The sequence below is a fragment of the Monodon monoceros genome, unplaced genomic scaffold (genome assembly GCF_005190385.1).
Source record: "Monodon monoceros isolate NGI ecotype Baffin Bay Population unplaced genomic scaffold, NGI_Narwhal_1 Super_Scaffold_6, whole genome shotgun sequence".
Taxonomy (NCBI): domain Eukaryota; kingdom Metazoa; phylum Chordata; class Mammalia; order Artiodactyla; family Monodontidae; genus Monodon; species Monodon monoceros.
In genome coordinates this window covers 87,443,206-87,458,859 of record NW_021703783.1, presented here as the reverse complement: position 1 = coordinate 87,458,859, position 15,654 = coordinate 87,443,206, and the positions used below count along the sequence as shown (strand labels likewise).

Sequence of the window (15,654 nt, the reverse complement as noted above, 5' to 3'; positions counted from 1 at the left end):
CTTCTCGGTTCCCTGCACGCACCGCGCTGTGCTCCGCCTCCGCTCCGGTGACCTTCCCGGGGCGCCTTCCCCGGCCCCGCGCCCCCGGCCCCGCGCCCCAGGCCGGGGCGAGGCCCTCTCCAGCGCTTCCTTACCGAGGAGCCGCGGGCGGGCGGCGCAGGCCCGGGGGGAGGGGTCGCCGAGGCCGGCTGCAGCGCCCCCCCGCCTCCGCGCTCTGTGCTCGGCCGGGCCGGACCGCCGCTCCCCCGCCGCTGCGCGGGAGCCCGGGCGCCCGAAGCTGGGGGCGCGGCCGCGCTCGCCTAGCCGGGCAGGGAGCGGGCAGGCCCTGCCCTGAAGGGGCGAAGCGGCGGGGAGCGCGGGAGGTAGAGCCGGCCCCGGCGGCCGCCCGGCGTCTCTTCCAGCGCCCCCTCCCCGGGCTCAGACCGAGGCGAACCCAGGCCCCTGCTCATGCGGGGCGCCCCCGGCTCCGTAGAGTCCCCGGGGCAGGGAGCAGCTCCAGGCAGCAGCGCCGGAGGGAGAGGAAGACGGGACTGTGCTCAGTTCCGGCGGCCCGGACCTTCCCCGTCGCGTTTGGAGACGGGGGCCGCCCCGAAGTCTGCGCTTGTCATCGCCGCTTGGACTAGGGCAGCGCCTGCTGGGACCCCGACCCGGAACCCCCTGCGCCTCGTAGGTGGCAGCGCCGCGGCGCCACCCACCTCCTCCGCGGTCTCCCTCTGCCTGGTGGCAGTCACGGCCAAGGTAGGAGCCCCGGGGGTGCGAGAGAGCCGCCGCGGGGGCGCCCTGGTGAGCGGTGTCGGTCAACTTCTCCGAACCTGTGGCTGGTACCCCCTGTACTCGGAATGCTGGCGAAGAGGGAGGGAGTGAGGGCACAGCTTCTGCCGCCTGGGCCCGGAGCCCTGGAGAGGCTGGAGGTAGAAGTCGCCGAGTTTCTGATGTCCCCCAGGACCCGTCCCAGGGCCTGCCCTGCTTCTTAGGCTCACGGGCTGCCGAGAGCGAGGAGGAGTTTCCCGTTAACACCAGGAGGCGATGTCGACCTCCCTCCCCCGCAGCTTGCTGGCTGTGAGCACGTGTGCTTTGGGGGAACCTGCTGTGTTTAGAGCTGTCCTTTGGGCAGTCCCCACCTGCCTTTCCTGGCGTGATGCTGTGAAGAACTTTTCTTTGCTCCTTGTTGCAGAGTCGAGGCCGATTTGGGGTGAGAGCCACAGCTTACGAGTCCCTCTATTGGACAGAGCAGTTGGGTGGCAGCGATAGCAGTAGAGAGGAAACCCAACCAGTGCCAGTCCTACTGGACAAAGCTGCTTGTGATGAGTGGTCACTGGGTAGCGATCCAGACAGTCTTGTGAAAGTGATTGTTTCTGAAGGGTGGAGTGACTGACTCCAAAGTTTGTGCATCCTTAAGTTATTTTGCTCAATGCCTTATTACTGTGTTTAAAATTTTACTCATAAGGAACCTCAGTCCTGCAAGCCTACCCTTGCCCGTTTGAAATTTATTAAAACGGTGAGCTTTCCCTGGAACGATCTGATTTTAAATGGGTCACTTAGGAGGGAACAGATTGTCTCTCCTGCACTGAACCATCCCCCCGGGTGACCCTGTTTAATGGGGATGGATTTTTTCGTCCCTGAGCTGATGTACCTCGTTTGAGCAGGTTTTTGCTGAATTCTGAATCTGTGAATTTTGTCACTCAGTCCATTAAAATGATCTCCCAAGGGAGCAAAATAGCAACTTACACTTCGCGTGAATGTCACAGGAAGTTTTACAGGGTCTTATGTAAGTGCCGCAAGAGAGGGCTCAGGCTTCTGCTTCCTTCATGGGCTGGGGGTGGGGATGGGGAAGGGGTGGCAGGTGGACGTTCCCGTTCCCTAAATGCAGGTGCCATCCCTCTCTGGCACTGGTGGAAATCCAAAGTGCTTATTCACTCCCTGCCAGTATGCAGTCACTTCAGGTTAATTTTCCTCCTCGCCTCTCCTGCCTTACCACCTCAGGAGTCAGCTTTGATAGACTTAAGATAAGGGAAGGTTCTAAATTAGGAAAGGAACACGTGGAGGTTTCTCTTCTCATGTCTCACAAAAGGGTGACATGAATGAATTACTCACGGGCATGGTGGGTCCTCACTGGGGATTAAAAAAAAAAAAAAACTGGCTTGAAGGTTTCACACATCTCTTAGTGTACCTTTATTTTTCAGGAGTACACTTTAGTGAAAATTGCTTGAGGGAACACACATTTATCGAGCCTGGCCCTGTTAATTCCAAACTGGGAAGAGAACTACTTGGAACAGAGAGGCAAAATCGTTAAGATTTAGATCTTAGTGGGTTTTCGAGAATGGCTGGGAAAGGAAACTAGTCTCCCTAGTGGTATAGAGAGGTTTTTAAAGAAAAGATGGTATCACTCTGGAGTGGGTGGAAGTTGCTAACAGGTATAGGCCCTCTGGTGTCACTGGATGAAGTGTGCTAGGTTGGGGGTTAACTTTTTGGCGTGGGATAATGCAGATTCCTTTGCCTTTTAAAACATAACTAGAAGGGCCTTGGGAATGAAATGAAAGGTTTTTCCATCTCATCATAGGTCCCAGGAGTGCTTCCACCTCTTGGGAAGGAGGTGAAGGTTTCCTGTGGTTCTGGGTTCCTGAGCTGTGCTTGAAAGTTGATGCAGGAGTGTCTCCATCCTTCAGCCACCTACAGTGGCAGGACACTAGGGGGGACTAGTTTTCTATTCCACCACTGATGAACCTATGTCACAAAAGGCTGTGGTTTGTCTTGAAGGCTCAGGAACCTAACTTTTTGCTACCCAATGCATGCTTGCACTAATGAGGGGATTCCGAATGCTTAAGCGATGGGCCTGCTTACATCTAAAGTGTCACTTGGGCAGCTCAGAACACGTTAACTGCAGAGTATTATGTGAGACTGAGCAGACTCAGTGATAGTCTCTAAGTAAGTGAGGGCTGTAAATTTTGGGGAGACAGAACCTCCTGCAAACTCCATCCTTTGCGTATTAGACCGTGCTAACTCTAAGTTCCCGGGGGTTTGTAATCAAAACTCCCCCCTTTGGTTTTTGGGCTGCACATCTGCCATCTTCATAAAATCATGCTGCCTCCATTCTAGATGGAGTCTAGAACTGACTCCATTAAACTTAAAATTCCTCACTGTTGTCCCCTGAAAAGCACATACCTTGTATGTATACAGATGTAACGTAACATTTGGCAGTGTGGTTGCACTTTCATCTCAGATGCTCTCTCTGCACTTTCAACGGTATTAAATCATTAGTGTCTAGGTGTCTTCCAGCAGAAATTAAAGATAATTCTATTTCCGCCGAAGAACAAAGCCGCATGGCCCAGGCTTACCCACTGTGGCCAAGTCTTATCAAAGCTGACTCCAGAGGTGGGCAGACAGGAAAGGTTGGAGAAAGAGTCTAAGAAGAGACTACCCAACTCAGAATACTGGCACGAAGAGAGGCAGATGTCGCCAAGATTTAGGACTTCCTGGATTCTTTTATATATATATACATATATATATATATATATATTTTTTTTTTTTTTTTGCGGTACGCGGGCCTCTCACCGCCGCGGACTCTCCCGTTGCGGAGCACAGGCTCCGGACACGCAGGCTCAGCGGCCATGGCTCATGGGGGCCCAGCCGTGCCGCGGCATGTGGGATCCTCCCGTAATGTGGGATCCTCCCGGAACGGGGCACGAACCCGTGCCCCCTGCATCGGCAGGCGGACTCTAAACCGCTGCGCCACCAGGGAAGCCCAAGATTTCCTGGATTCTTAAAGACCCAGTGCAGCATATCGAGTTAGACTCAGCGTTTGGATCTGTGAACCTGCATGAGTTATTACATTTCCTAGAACTCTGGAGTCTGGTAGACTGCATTTGTGATCCTTTACTCATATGTATAGTGCATATTTAGGTAGTTTGAGGAGACCTTTTGTTGTGGCATAGGGAAGTGGTCAGCATAAAGCTTTATTTCAGCTATCGAAGGCTTTGTAGGTTGATTCTCATAGGTGCAGTATAGCCAAGGGGTTAGAGATTGGAACGGGAGAACACTATTAAATTTTCCATTGAGCATCAGCTAGTGAAAACTGGTCATGGGGAATTTATATATATACTGTGATCTTAAGGCATGAATGAAGTCTTATAAATTTCAAGGAAGCCACATGGCAGAGGTGGAGGAAGAAAGTGATGCAGGATCCTGGCCTTCCTTAGGGTCCATGAATAAGGTGAAGGTGTCTTTGCAGCCAGAGATTCTCAGAGAGTGGGGAGCACATGGGGCCAGGGCTGTAAGACCCAGGGGACTGAGAACTCCAGGCACCCTGCCATTGACACCCCTTGGCAATACAGCCACCTCACGGGATCTGCTAGTGTTGATGAGGCTTTGCGGTTCTGCTCCAGAGCATTTGACATTGAGAGGTACTCAGGTCCTCTGTTCCTCCCTGACCACATTGACATTCGGAGAGACTTTTCTCCTTTTAACTTAGCAAGTAACAGCTGAATGTCTATTATGTGACAGATGCCATGTTCTGTGTAGAGGTTGCAGAGGGTCCACAATTAGTTTATAGTCTTTTGGGGGCAGGCAGATGTTGAACCATTGCTGTGAGCTGCTCACGTACAGGTTTGTTCAAAGTAAAACCTTGAGTTTGCCAGGATAGTAGAACAGGAGGGAATCCCATGCAGAAAGAACAGCATGGAAACCTTAAAATATGTAGTGTGAATGGAGAGCAGTCAGTAGTGTGGCTGGAAGAGGGGCTGTTCTGGAAGAGGAAAGCTTGGTGTTAGCAGGGAAATAATTTAATAGGATTCCTAGTTTCCTGCTCTGTGTATTCAAGCCCTGGCAAGAATGGTGGCTGGATAAGGTCCAAGAGTACCAGTTGATTATCCCACATTGTTATTACAAACAGAAAAGGACATTTTCTTTTTTGTCCTTTATCCTTCTACATATAGCATTTTGCCTGTTCTTTAAAAAACTATTAGCAACGCAAATAAAGAAAGGGTCCCTTATCAACCCGAAGTCTGCCCTCTTGTGTATGTGAATTACATCTGGGGCTTTCATTACTTGATTATGCAGCAGTGGGAGAAATGACAGAGTTACTTGACAAGTGATAGAGTGGCAGAGGGACACAAATTTTTCCCTGTGAGAGTGTATTCTATTTTGTCATATTTACTTCTGGGTAAAGTTATGGCTGCAGTTAACATTTGAACAAGGTTCTTGTGTTTGAATCATCTCAGTTCTGGCCTCAACTTTCTTTGCTGTTGGAAAAGGAAGAGTTTTATAGTTTTGAGGATGGGTGTGGGCCTGCCTATGTGTGTGTTTTGTGGAATGAGGAAACTATGAAGTAAGGAAGAGATGCAACGATGTAATGGCCAGAGGATATTAGAGAGAATGGAAAACTGCAGTTGTTAGAGCGATCCCCAGGGTCAAATATATTTAGTTTTTCTGAAACAGGAGCCAGGAGGACAGTGGAGGTAGAAGAAGCCCCAGTGTGTGTGTGTGTATGTATGTGTTTGTTTTGTCTCTGTCATCCTTCCCTGAGTTGAGCTGACTGGTAGGCAGGGTGGTATAAGTAAAATTTGGAGACCTGGGTTCTCATCTTGCATCATCCTATGCTAATTTGCTGTGTGACCTTAGAATACGTCTTGACCTCTCTGGGCTTCAGGTGCTGTCTCCAAAGTTCAGTGCGTTTTTCGTCTTGTAACTAGGAATGTAGAGGCTCAGAGATAGGGCTTGCCTAAGTTAGTGGCAAAGCTCAGACTATTTAGGTTTTCTAGCTTTCCAGCTCTGAAATGGGAAGAGGCCTGACCAGTTCCAAGGTATACTCTACCTTGAAATATCAGACACTACAAGTATGCAGTGCTGAAGAGAAGAACCACAAAGTCTTTTCTGTGTTGGTTGTAGATTCCGTAGACTTGTAGACTGCATTAGAACTTCTCTGATACCTTAAGCCATTCATAAGCAGCTGGGCTTGCTTGCTAACTTCTTATGTATTATGGGAACCAGTGGGTTTGGGAATGTTACCTACTCTTTGAGAACTGCTTGCGATGATGTGCTTTGTGATAAAAAGCAGTGCTGAAAATTTTAATTGTTTCCAAATTAAGTCAATGAAAGCTGAGTTGAGCCTGTGGGATTCTGCGAAGTCTGGGCTCTAACAGGGAAAGGGGAATCTTCTCATTTTTGCCAGGGAGGTTACCTCGTAGGGGGAGCTGGGGGGTGAGTGTGAAGGGAGGGATGTTGGGAAGAAAAACAGATTCAGAAAAGCAATTGTGTAAAAGTACAAGTCAGGAAAATTGCAAACCGACTTAATTTTATGCCACCAAATTTGTGTTGTTAGAGAGAAGCTTCCTCATCATTCTGGCACTGATGCTGTCCTGGGTGGAGAGGGCAGTGCTTATTGGAAAGAGGAGATTTGAAGTTAAGTACGATTATAAATGTAAGGTTTGTGACATTATTATTTCAACCTTGAAGGTAAGCATAGGAATGCCCTGTTTTAGGAGAATTGGGAGAATTTGTTTTTCACTCTTCAACTGTTTATTCCATAATTGAAGCTAAGTGTAAGAATGGCCTATTTTAGGAGAATTTGGCTTATAAATCTTATTTTAAAAGCAAATAATTTAAGAGAAGTAATTGTTTGGGGTACAAAAGGATTTTTATTTTACAAAAAGCATTCATAGCAAGCATCTTTTTAATAGCTAGTCCCTTAATTGTATTTCAGGTTATTTGATTAACACAATCATGATGGATGCTTTGGGGAGCCTTACCTGTTACAGAAAACCAAGGGTTTTTCAAATATAAACTTTTCCATGTTTTAACATATAACTCACCAGGTTCACCTGCCAAGGAGTCTAATGTTGAACTGTGTTACAGAAAGAAGGACAGTAGTTACATAAACTTTGTAACCACTGACAGACCACATGGTGTTACTTTGCTTACTTACTTACTGGGGGCAGATTTCTGGTTTAACCACTGTTCATCCTGGAGATTGCAGTCGTTAAGTACCACCTGCATGAGTTCCTCAATCACCCTCACATTCTGCCTCTAAGGATATATCAGGAACAGAAGTGGTTTAAAAAGGAAATCAGGTAAGCGTTTCCAGGATTCTGAGTTTTCCTACTTTCAGAGACATGGAATTAATTTTGTTCCGCCTAAGTATATGGTAGAGGCGATATGCATGAGATATTTACAGGAAAAACCCTCGAAATTGTGCTCGCTCACGAAATATCTAGGGCTTTTGGTTTGTTTTGTTCCTTCATCGCTTGTGAAAGTTTCCAAAAAAGAATTGGTTCTAGGAATGAAAGAAAATGTAAGGCGTTTAAGGCTCCAGAGGTAATTTTGGGTAACCTGGAGTGGTAGATAAACACAGACTGGGGCTAGAATGGGAAGTGCAGCCTCACCCATGATTTTAGCCTCTTTCGTCGCATTAGGGGGCTGCCCTTTGGACGTGCAGCAAACGCACATGGAGATGGAGCCCGGGCTACTGGGCGAGGCTTGCTCTTAACAGAGTCCTTTTTTGACGTACCCAGGCCAATTGGGAAGAAAGGGCTTCTGATCTTTCCAGCTCTCCACGGTAGCATTAGAATTTAGGGGAATTTACAGCAGAACACAGGCATGCGGGGATTTCATTCTTCCTCTTTTTTTTTTTTTTCTTTTTAATTTAAAATCAGTAGCGAATCATGTGGACTCTTCAGTGTTATTCTGTGACTAGAGACTGCCTTGATGCATTAAACACATGTTTGTTATTATTAAGGTTAACATTTTTGTGGCTGACTGGGAACCATCCCCTCCCCGCTTTTGTTTCCAGAACAGTTGCGTAGGTCCTTAATCTGCCAACACTGTTTGTGTACCAGCCTCCTCGACTGATGTCAGCTCTCATCCGGGAAGGGAATGGTATTTTGTGGTTGTCTGGGGAGCTAAGAGAGGCGCAACCCAAGTGATAAGCAGGAAGGGGCTTTTCTTGCTTCCAGGCATGGTGCCTGGTGCTTAGTAGGTCTACACTGAATAAACAGTTGTGTCCACACAGAATGATTTGCGTTCCGAGTTGTGTTTCCAGCTCCGGGGTGGGGGTGTTGGGGAGGGAGAGGTGAGTAGGATACCAGCAGACTCACAGCCTCAGACTCCTTCAGACCTCTCCCGAAAGCTGTTATTTTAAAAATGTGAAGGACATTTCAGATCAGCGAAATGAATTCTCTTAGGGATTCATTGTTGTGGTGCAGACATTGACGGCTTTGTAAAAAGGCAAGGAAAGTAGAATCCTGGAATGCGGCGTGTGTTTCCTTTCCTCTGAGTTTGTAAGGATTTTGACTTATCTGGCCTGGGAGGAGTGAGCAGGCTGTAATGCTTGTTCGTGTGTGCATGTCAGGGCGCCTTGAAAAGCATCTTAATAAATACCTTAGGATGGACTGTGGGCTATGATCTTTCCGGCACCGGTGATGAATGTGCAGTGACTTAGATGTGGATCGGGCCAGGGGTCCCACGTTCAGAGGACGAAGTGGGCCCGAGAAAACAGGGGGGACTCGAGTGCTTTTCATCCAGTAGGAAGGACTCTCCTCCTCTCTGCCATCTTGGCAACTTCTCCCCCTTCTCTGTTGGTGCGAATCCTTCCCGCCTGGGCTTTGAAAGTACTTATGGATGCCTCCTCCATAAGTGGAAGGCAGATCTGTGATGTTGAGACAGCTCGGGGGCTGCAGGAGACCCTTGAGCCCGCTCGACCTTCATTTCACAGCTCTGGAAACTAAGGCTGGGGAGGTCAAATTATCCAGAGGGGAGGCAGACCCAGAGCCCCTGCTTCCTGACCACCACCGACTTTCTGGTTGTCTGTCCTCTGCTCCCTGCCCTTCCATCCAGCATACTCGACTTCAGTCTTCTCCTCACACACGTTCTTCGTGCTCTGCTTTTGTGTCAGGCGCTCTTCTGTTTGACCATTTTGTGTCATTTCATCTTTATGGTAACCCTACGAGGTGGGTGGTCTTACTCTTCCATTTTCCAGGTATGGAAGCTGAGGCTTGCCCAGGTCACACAGCTGTGGAACGTGGAGCCAGGACTTGACTCACAGCTGTTCTGCCTCCTCTGTCTGCTGTCTCTGTGCTGACCTGGGCTCTAGTCAGAATCTCTGCTTCCTGCCTACAGGCCCTATACACTCTGTCTCCTTGATGGCATTGGTTAACATCTACTAAGCCAGCATTCACTCATCCGCCTACATTCATGAAACTCCTGCTCTGAGAGGTGTCGGCTTGACATCAGGAACAGGGAGGTGAGGAAATCACCTGCCTGCGTCATCTAGTAGCCTCGTCTTGGTGAGGGAGGTAAATACTAATAAAGACGTGGACAGGGCAGTGGGCACTGTGTCTTGGTAGCATTACACTTGAAGGAGTCAAAGAAGGAGAAAGTATTAGATTGGGTCTTAGTGAATAGGAGCTGGAAGGATAGAGTGACAGGGAGCATCACCTAAAACACCCCAAAGGCCATGCCTGTTCCCTTCTACTTGGCATTGTCAATATCTGTATACTTTCCCTATTCTTTTCCTTATGTGTAAGTGCCTTAAAAAGCACTGGGACAGGGTTGCACCCATCCGGCCACACTTCTAGCACTTAGGAATCTTTCAATAAACATTTATTCAATTAAATTGAAAGCCTTCTGTCCTTGCCCTCAAGCAACATAGTTAGAGAGATTGGGAAAAAAAACATGTGTGAGAAGTTAAACAACAATAGAAGATTCAAGTGAACAGTTCAGAGCGACAATAGGAATGATGTGGCAGTGCAGTGAATGGTTGTGGATTATTGGAACCCAAAGTTGATGGGAAATCAGAGGCGGGAGTTTACTTTAGCTGCTTAAAGGCAGTGGAGGTAGGATTTGCCTTGGGTCCTTGGACCCAGGATGATTAAGATTTGAATGGAAGAGTTAAAGGGAGGTAGAGCAGCCAGCTAGGTTGATGAATGCACAAATATGAATTTTGGGGTTATAAAGCAAGTCGGCTTGGGTTTCCATTAGCAAGGAGCTGGAGATGAAGTTGGCAAGGTGGATTGGGGCTGTGGACTTTTGGAAGGCAGGACGACTTTTGATCGGGAGGACGGTGTACGCAAAGCTCTGTTTTAGGAAGATGAACCTAGTGGCAGTATCGGGGCCAGACTGGAGTGGGGAGAGATGGTAGCAGGGAGGTCGCTGAACAGGCTTTTGTACTAGTTCGGATATGAAGTTCTAAAGGCCACTGAGCTAGAACTGGTACAGGCGGATGGAAACAGAGGGAAGCTTTGGGATTTCCTCTGATCCCAGTCATTGGTACTGAAGTGCGAGATGGTTTTCATTGCCCACTGGGAAGCGGCCTCACTGGAATAAAGTCTGCTTGTGACAGTAGCAGTAGTTCTTAGAATGGCACTTTCTCCCTTGGCTGGGCTGGCCGTGGGGATGGGGCTGGGCTGAAAATGTCCTCTCCGCAGCCTCTCTTATTGGGGGTTTGTTCAGATGAGCCCAGGGTGATAGAACAACCTTTTTACCTAGTCTAGGATGACACCCAATAAGGGGTAGAATGTAGAAAATTTTTCTTTTCCTCATGAGTGGTTCCTGAAGCAGCTGCGGAGGGCCGAGAGCGAAATTATTGGAACTCTGACATGTGGGCTCCGGATCCACCTTAAAAGTGAAGCTGGGCCATGCTTCCCGTGACTGGTGGTGTGTCTCTGCCCGAGGAGGGCCTTGCTGACAGATTACAGGACACACTTTTCAGAAACGTGGAGTAAGCCATTCTGGATAACAGAATTTTTCAAATCGGAGAGTCCAATTCCTTATAGGGAGTCTATATTTGGAATCTTTGAAGAACGAGGGCTTTTCTAGGATGTTCTGTGTATTTACCCTCACTGGCTCACTCTCAGCCCCTGGAAAGCATCCATCTTTCTTATCAGGACACACAAAGCTTGTTGTGAACTGGCCCCTGCCTCTCTCTGCAGCCTCATCTTCTCTTGCCAACCCCACCCACCACCCACCAATCCCCAACTCATTATCTTCCTTCTTCACTGCTTACTTTCCCCCAAATCTGCCAAGCTGTGCACCTACCTCTCCTTCTGGCTGATAAGCTCTTTCCCTCTTTATTTGCTTGGGGTGCTTCTGTTTTTCCTCCAAAACACAGTTCAGGCGGTCTTTCCTTCAAGCTTCTCCTGATACTGGGCGCTGAACTGTATCTGTCCTTGGACTGGCTTCTCCTGCTGTGCTTTTCTGCACTGTGTTCCCCGAGCTTCCAGATGGCTGGCTTGCCCGGAGTGTGGGAGCCCTTCAGTAAAGATGGCATCTCATGGCTCTGGGGAATCTTCAGTGTTTTGCCGTCTGCCTGGACCATGCTGTCTCTACCCTGTAAGTGGTGGGTGGTGGTGGTGGTGGTGATTTTGGATTGCACTGAACTTGCTATTCAGGTGTAATGTAACCTTTTCTAGTTGAACCTTTAGTGTTATGCTGTACTGCAGGGGTATTCCTGAATCTAAAGAATGCATGCCCTTTTGCTGATGATCAGGTGGTGGTGGGCCATCCCTGGGGCCCATTGATGCCTTCAAGGAATGTGGTGCAGGTGGTGGAGGAGGGGGGGTAGGAGAAGGAGGAGGGGGAGGGGGAGGAGGAAGAGGTGGTGGAGGAGGAAGTGGTGGAGGAAGAGGAGGGGGAGGAGGGGGAGGGGAGGAGGGGAGGAGGAGGAGGTGGTGGAGGGGGAGGAGGAGGGAGGAGGGGAAGGGGGAGGTGGGGGAGGAGGAGGAGGAGGTGCCTTTGCTGCCTTTTCTGCTCTTTCCTTGCTGCGTTTCTCTGCTTTTTCCATTCTCTCAGATCTTCAGCCTCCTCGTTCCTCTCCTCTTAGGCATTTTTTTTTTTTACAAATTTATTTTATTTATTTAGCTGTGTTGGGTCTTCGTTGCTGCGTGTGGGCTTTCTCTAGTTGCGGCGAGCGGGGGCTCCTCTTCGTTGCGGTGCGCGGGCTTCTCATTGCGGTGGCTTCTCTTGTTGCAGAGCACGGGCTCTAGGTGCGTGGGCTTCGGTAGTTTTGGCTCGTGGGCTCTAGAGCACAGGCTCAGTAGTTGTGGTGCAGCACAGCCTTAGTTGCTCCGCGGCATGTGGGATCTTCCCGGACCAGGGCTCGAACCCGTGTCCCCTGCATTGGCAGGCGGATTCTTTTTTTTTTTAGATGCTGGGGGTAGTAGTTTATTAATTAATTAATTAATTTTTGGCTGTGTTGGGTCTTCATTTCTGTGAGAGGGCTTTCTCTAGTTGAGGCAAGCGGGGGCCACTCTTCATCGCGGTGCACTGGCCTCTCACTATGGCGGCCTCTCTTGTTGCGGAGCACAGGCTCCAGATGCGCAGGCTCAGTAGTTGTGGCTCACGGGCCTAGTTGCTCCGCGGCATGTGGGATCCTCCCAGACCAGGGCTCGAACCCGTGTCCCCTGCATTAGCAGGTGGATTCTCAACCATTGTGCCACCAGGGAAGCCCGGCAGGAGGATTCTTAACCACTGCGCCACCAGGGAAGCCCTCCTCTTAGGCTTTTTAAACCCTGATGGAATCATCGTCAGACAATCTAAAACACATCCTTTTTTCAAGTGTTTGATTGAAGACCTTATCCTCAAGTGTTTTCTGTTTTCTGGTCGCGGTGTTGGTCCCTAGATACTGATGGAGCCTTTGACTGTGGTGTCTGTTTACTAGGCTTAATACCACTCCACATTCCTAGAGAACCTATTGCAGAATTGCAATTATTATCGATTGAGAAATTATCAAACAGTGATGGGGAGTGGCTAGGGAGGACTGGATGAATTTGTGCAGAAGCTCAGCATCAGCGCCCAAAGGCTGCTGGATAAGCACGTGTTTATGTTGGATATTTGTTATTGCCTCTGGTATTTGTGAGGTCCATTTGGGTTTTTATTACACTGCCCTTGTAAGCCAGGCATTGGTGCTGCATGAGTAGGTTTGCTTCGTGAATCACAGAGGAGTGATAGATGAACCCTGGGCTTATCAGATGGTTCGTGTGATCCAGGTGCTGTGCCTTATGAGCCTGCGCTTGGCATGGGCACTGGTTACGTGGTTCAGGAAGTCCTTCGCTTTTCCTGTGGTGGACTGACCTAATGCACACCAAAGGAGGCTTTCTCTGGCTCGTAGTTTTTGACATTTTCCTTTTCGTTCTGCTCGGGTTTATCCATAACTCCTGTTGATGCAGCATTTTTGAACTCATTAAATCTGTCAATGTGTGTGTAATGCTTGGGACAGGAGCTGGTACCCAGAAAGCACTCCATACGTATTAGCTGTTGTAATTGATGTTTGTATTTAGAGCCTCTCCACTGTTTCTCTCTCTCCCCCTTCTGGTGGTTGTGCTTGTTGGTAAAGTAAGAAAACAGCTCCTGGGGCTGAGGAGGGGGAACACCGACTTTCTCTGTTCAGCCCTGTCCAGAGGTCTCAGAAAGTTCACAGAAGCCCTGAAGGTAAAGGCAAACACTTGCCCACTAATCACCTAAGGCCATTTTTCAGGAGCTTTTGGTCCACCTTGCTATCTACTCTCACTGGGATTTGGGCTCCAACTGGTAAGGTGGATGAGAGCCAGTGAAGGGTATAGGAAAGGACTCTTGGCAAGTTGTAATGAACAGTATTTAAAATAACAGTAACAATAATAATGGGTGGTCACAAAGATAGCTCCCATTTATCAGTTGTTTCTTATGTGATTCTGAAAAGTGCTTGACGTGCATGGTGCTTTTTTTTTTTTTTTTTTTTGCGGTACACGGGCCTCTCACTGCTGTGGCCTCTCCCGTTGCAGAGCACAGGCTCCGGACGCGCAGGTTCAGCGGCCATGGCTCACGGGCCTAGCCGCTCCGCGGCATGTGGGATCTTCCCGGACCGGGGCACGAACCCATGTCCCCTGCATCGGCAGGCGGACTCTCAACCACTGCGCCACCAGGGAAGCCCCCTGCATGGTACTTTTTGATCCTACAGCACTCTGAGCTGCAGTTTCATTTTACGGGTGAGGAAACTGAGGTGCACAGAGGTTATTTGCCCACGTGGTAAAGCCAGAGACGGGAACTCAGTTCTATCTCCAGAATAATTTCCTCTTCATCTCTGACCCATGATCTACTAGCCCAGGTGTCTCAGCACTGGAATATACATAACCCTGGTGATACCGAAGCCTTTCGTGGAGTATTGCAAGTTTGGATAGTTTTAAGGGAATCAATTTCCAGATTTTCGACCTCATATATGGACCCTTTCTTGAAACTGATTGGACTGAGACCACCCCTTTTCACAGTCATTTGTCCCTGTTTTATAAAAGGCACGTCTCTTGCCCAACACTAATCTTGCTTGCGTGCGTTGCTCTGAGTATAGAAACCCTAAGGGGCACCGAACAAAGGAACTATGAAATTGGTGTGTGGGAACCTTCTAATCAAGGCACTTTTACAAGGCTGCCCCTTTCCACATTCTTTTTTACTTGTTTAAACTTGCTGCTAGAAACAGGGCATATGGGGCCCCTTTCTTATGCTAAGGAATGATATAAAATTTTCAGATCTTAAGAAATAACTTGCTTTTAACTTTTTAAAATGAATGATGGGTATCAGATTGTTAGATTCTGTTTAAAAAATATGATGTGGAAGTCTTTTTTTAAAATGCTCGTGTTTACAATATGTTGGAAATTCTATTCTTAGAAGGTATTCAGTTTATGATGAAAACTTCAGACGTCAGCCTAAAAATAGGCAAGCTTTTCAAATTTCAGAATTAAAAAAAGCTTGAAGCTAATTGTACTATACTTCCCCCTAAGATACTGAAGTTCAGAGTGGAAATTCTGAAGTTGTTTTCTGCCACAGACCCTTCTGCACCAAAATATTATTTTTTCATAGAATTTCAGGGGCATCAGTGTCTCCTAAGGCTCCATCATTGCACTCCTGATTAAGCACCCTTGAAATGATAGGGAATTGCAGTAAAATGTAAACATAGTTTCAATTTTGATGAAACTATTATATATGTAGTTAGACGTGTGATCTTGTATACCAGAGTGCCTTAGTGGCTCAGCGAGGACTGTTTCAGACATAACTGATAGAAACCCAATTCACACTGACATTAAAGAAAAAGAAATGGACTTTATCTGCTTCAGTAACTGGGAAAAAAAAAAGGGCAGCTTCAGGTAGTGCTGGATCCAGGTCCTCAAATGTCATCCTGAAGTCCTCGCTTTGTCTCTTGGCTCTGCTCTCTTCTGTGCTGGCATCATTCTCAGGCAGAGTGTCCCTGTCAGGTGGCAGGGATGGTCCTCAGGAGCCCCAGGCTTACATCCTACACATCTCACCATGACAGCTGAAGGAGAGAATTTTTTTCCCAGTAGATCTGGTGAAAGCCCTGGTCATGATCTGGTTGGAAGGGCCAAGGTCACATCCTTGAACCTGGTCAGGGGAGATGGGGTCTGTCCTATTCGAATTGCCTGGGGAGAGGAGAAGGGGGCTTCCTGAAGAGAAGCTGGGCAAACAAAATCCCAACATGTTCTGTAGGAAGATTAACCTGAAGACCTTGAAGATCAAATGGACTACCGGTATCTTCTCTAAAAGCCTTTCACTCTCCTGGGTATGCTTCTTCCCTTCCATGCACCACGAGCCAACAGTCTTACCTTTATGATATCCATCTGCCCATTGACAAAATGACATTAGTGATACTGTCTGTTGCCTGCTTTGGTAATTTCAAGACTCTTA

At 48.3% G+C, this 15,654-nt stretch overlaps 1 protein-coding gene across 1 annotated transcript in view; it reads left to right on the top strand.

Annotated features, from left to right (window-relative positions):
* Window positions 1–310: 310 nt before the first annotated feature.
* Window positions 311–15,654, top strand: part of LARGE1 (LARGE xylosyl- and glucuronyltransferase 1) — a 590,826-nt gene continuing 575,482 nt past the window's right edge. The window contains exon 1 of the mRNA XM_029205397.1: window positions 311–738. The gene's annotated coding sequence lies outside the window, so the exon portion shown is untranslated. The remainder of the gene's footprint in view (window positions 739–15,654) is intronic.